Source organism: Austrofundulus limnaeus, unplaced genomic scaffold (genome assembly GCF_001266775.1).
Source record: "Austrofundulus limnaeus strain Quisiro unplaced genomic scaffold, Austrofundulus_limnaeus-1.0 Scaffold874, whole genome shotgun sequence".
NCBI classification, from domain to species: domain Eukaryota; kingdom Metazoa; phylum Chordata; class Actinopteri; order Cyprinodontiformes; family Rivulidae; genus Austrofundulus; species Austrofundulus limnaeus.
The window spans coordinates 68,717-72,539 of NW_013953276.1; the positions used below are offsets into that span (position 1 = coordinate 68,717).

Below are 3,823 nucleotides of genomic sequence, written 5' to 3' on the forward strand. Positions count from 1 at the left end.
CGCCATAGACTTTGCATGTAAACTGGCAGCTCCTGCCGCTCAAAACGCTCTCGGTGTGAACGAGCCATCACAGGGGAAAAAAAGAAAAACCAAAATTCATTGTCTCAGAAAATTCTAATATTACATAGACATGCTTTTGATACATTTACTGTAGCTGTGTTCTGCTTTGTATGTATTTTATTATTTCATCCATGTTTTCAATTATTAGACTAAATTTGCCAATAAATAGTTTGAAAATATATTTTTGCAGATTTTAGTTTTTAGTATTAATTTACAATATGGTCACCCAACACTTAACAATAGCCTCTACCTCAAGGAGGTAGAGGAGCCAATTGCCTGGCTCACTGCTGCCAACTAGTGGTCAGAGGCTGAACTACAACATAAAAATGAACGGCTGGCAGGAAAGTTGACGTTTTAAAACTTAATAAAAAAAATCGATACAGAGCTTTAGAATATCGATACAGTATCGGGAAATGAAATATCGCGATATTTCAGTGTATCGATATTTTCTTACACCCCTAACAGCTATGAGGACTGTCCTTCCTCCGAGGCGTCGAGCCCTTCAGAAGACCCAGAGGGGMGCCCTTGCTCCAAACTGAATGGCAGGGAGGTTGGTCGCGGTTCTGAGGCTGTACTGACTGGGTGCTCAGGCTCCCAGGCAGCACTGCTCTCTTAACAGGAGGCGGCTGAGCAGCCGGCTTCTGTGTGCTAGTCTTCGGTCTCACGTCACGTCTGGGGACAATACAGCGCAGGGCTTCAGCCTGCTTTTCCCTCAGCTCAAACTTCGTCTGAATGACGTCGAGAGACCGACCAAATAACCCAGCAGCCATAACTGGTTCATCCAGGTATGCAGCTTGGTCTCTGTTGGGGACATCAGAGAGCGTCAACCACAGATGCCTCTGCGCCACCACAGTTGAAGCCGTCCCTCTGCCCAGGGAGAGCGCTGCACAGTGGGACGCACAYAGAATGTAATCCGCTGAGAGTCTGACCTCGTTAAAGGGAGGTAACAGAGGACTCTCGGGCGATACCAGAGCTCCGAGCTCTGCCAGAGACATAGCTTGGTATGTCTGGAGCATGCTAATGGAGCTCAGACCGTGAGCAGTGGTGGCCTGAGCCTTGTAAAATTTTTCAAGCTGCGCAGCAGAAAATCTACACAGAAATACTGCCCATAACCGGGTACTGTGACGCGGGTGGACAGAGGTTTGCTCCAGCAGGACTTCAGCTCCGAGACGAAGTCTGGGAATAAGGGAAGACGATTTTTCACTGTGGTCGGTTCAGTGGGGAGAAAAATCCCGCGAACCGCGACAATATTTGTTCTGAACCGTACGACGACACAAGGACAGAAAAGACGTGTCCTCCTGGTCCGCCTCCGCAGCAGCGAGGCATCTAGATCGGGCCGGGTTCCTCGTCGTCTTTCGACAGAAGAACATCCAAGCCAATATAAACGGCTAACCCCTCCTGTACTCTACTCTGTCTGCCCAGCTGGAAGCGGGGACTTTGACCGACAAATATTCCTCGTCAGACTCGGACGGAACCGGGTTACTGGACTCGGAGAGGAGTGGGTCTTTTCGTGAGACCACAGTTTCACCCAGCACTTTTTCTAAAAGACTTAACCCGTCCCTCCAGGGTTGAGCGACGAAGCTGGCGGRGAARGCACATGCTTCGGGCTCCGCCAACGCTCTCTGAGTGTGAACGACCCCCAGACAGACCAGGCAAGACTCGTGCTGGTCCCTCTCATGGAGCAAGAAGCCGCGCCCACAGGGGCGGCCGACGACCTCTGCTCCTTGAGGTAATTTTGTGCTCATCCCGAACCACAAAATATTCTACACACTTATATACGACACACTTACCTGTAGGCAGCGGCAGCCGACACCAACAAAAGCAGTTAAGTTAACTTTAAGAGCCTTCCAACAAACAAAGCTAACTAGCAGCAGCTAACTAGCTAGGTTGGAAGAGGTGGGGSTTCTAGCGAGGTGAAGAGTAATAGAACTAAGGAGTGACTGTGATGGCGACAGTATATATATATGTGTAGGCGGAGCCAGACATCTGTCGTCATCACGTCACCTGCCTAAAGGCGTGATTAGAGGTGGCTTCAGCCAGGACACGCAGGGGCGTGTTTTCCCATACATGATGTGTTGTACCGAGTGTATTGACTGAAAGGGGACAACTGGTGCAGTCGGCACACTTTTTTTTTATCAAGTCACTATTAACACTGAAACATTGAGACCATAGAATTAAAGCTTTATCACCCGGATTACTACTAAATATAGAAACTTGGGTTAAATCCAGCACAAAATCCATGCCGTGTATGTCCTCTGTTTGTTTCCATGTATTGCATAACATCATGCCGAGCTTAGTTTTAAAGTCAGGATGAAGAGATGGTTATGAAGAGGGGAAAGAATGAGTAATAACTATGTGATTAGACTAATCTTTGCAAAGAACATATATAGTAAATACAAACAACTAACTGCCTAAGGGACAATTCTTTATTATGTTGGCTATCATGTGATTTTAAGTCTGGTTTTTATACAAAACCTACCATTAGAGCAATGTAACCACCAGAATTGTGAAGATAAAAGTTGAACATTTGTAACCACAGCCAGCAGAGTGAAGTCAGAAGATTTGGGGTTGTTGCACACGTATGTAAAATACCTTTGAAAGCTGGCAGTTTCTGCAGCTCCCTGTTGTTGCTCAAGCTGAAGCGGGAGGAGCTCTGCCTCTTGTCCTTTTTGACAGGTGTCTGGGAACCTGGCTGCTTCCCCTTGAGCAGCTGAGTGGTGGGAGGAACGCTGTTGTTTGACTTCCTGTTTGAACTCTGCCAAAACAAGAGGGAAAATACACATTAGTGACACCAAACTAAATGCAAAAGGAAAAGAGGTGGACACTGCCAATGTTTAAAAAAAAAACTCTTCAGGAAAATCTACTGCATGAAGCCAGTAATTAAGTCCCATAAAAGATGAGTAAATTTAAAATTGAGCTGACATTTGGCATAAACTGGATTTTGTCTTACTTTGCTACAAAAACTGGAACTACTATTTGTGTTTGGAAGCCAAAATTGAAACATCAATTTCAATTTTTTATTTTAACAAATGGAAATAAAAACATGTTTCAGAAAAGTACACTTTAAATTAAACATTTATGGTTTTGTTTTAAACAGAATGCAAAATAAAGAGCAAATGTCTAAGCGTTTTTACAGACAACTCTGCACTTAGAAACAAGAGTTATCGCATCCCTGACTAGCTAAAAACAATAAGCTAGTTAAAAGAGGAACTGGATTTTACTCTGCAAGCAGAAAATCAGCAAATCAGCTCAACAGCCATCATACCAGACATTAAATGTGCATCAGACAAGCACCAAAACGGTTAAAATAAAATCCTTCAGGTTTGTGAAAAATAAAGTTATAACTCAGTAATAATCCAGTAATATTTAGACGGTGCTTGTATTATTTCTTTGCTTGTTTGGTTTGTTTGATGCTTTTTCATTTCATTTATTTATTTCAAAGGGCAGTGGATATTGATCAAAAGAATACAAATGGGTCGGAGTCAGCACAACGGACAGTTTTCACCCATTGTCATAAAACAAGAGTACAAAGCACATAAAACAATCAATAAAACAATCCATAAAAACAAAACACATGAACATCCCACACTAAAAGTCACACAGTTAAAATACAGCCAAGAGTTTTGTTTTTCATGAGGCCGCTTTTCTTTAAATCTTTTTTGTTACCGTTAGTTTATTTCTTTAATGTGTTCCTCTAATTGATGTCATGTAATTCTTTGAACAAAAGAAAAAAAAATCTATCTATCTCGATAGATAGATAGAT

The 3,823-nt window shown here is 43.2% G+C and overlaps 1 pseudogene; it reads right to left on the reverse strand.

The window, feature by feature from the left end:
• Positions 1 to 3,823, reverse strand: part of LOC106533045 (serine/threonine-protein phosphatase 2A 56 kDa regulatory subunit gamma isoform-like) — an 18,188-nt pseudogene that overhangs the window by 12,148 nt on the left and 2,217 nt on the right.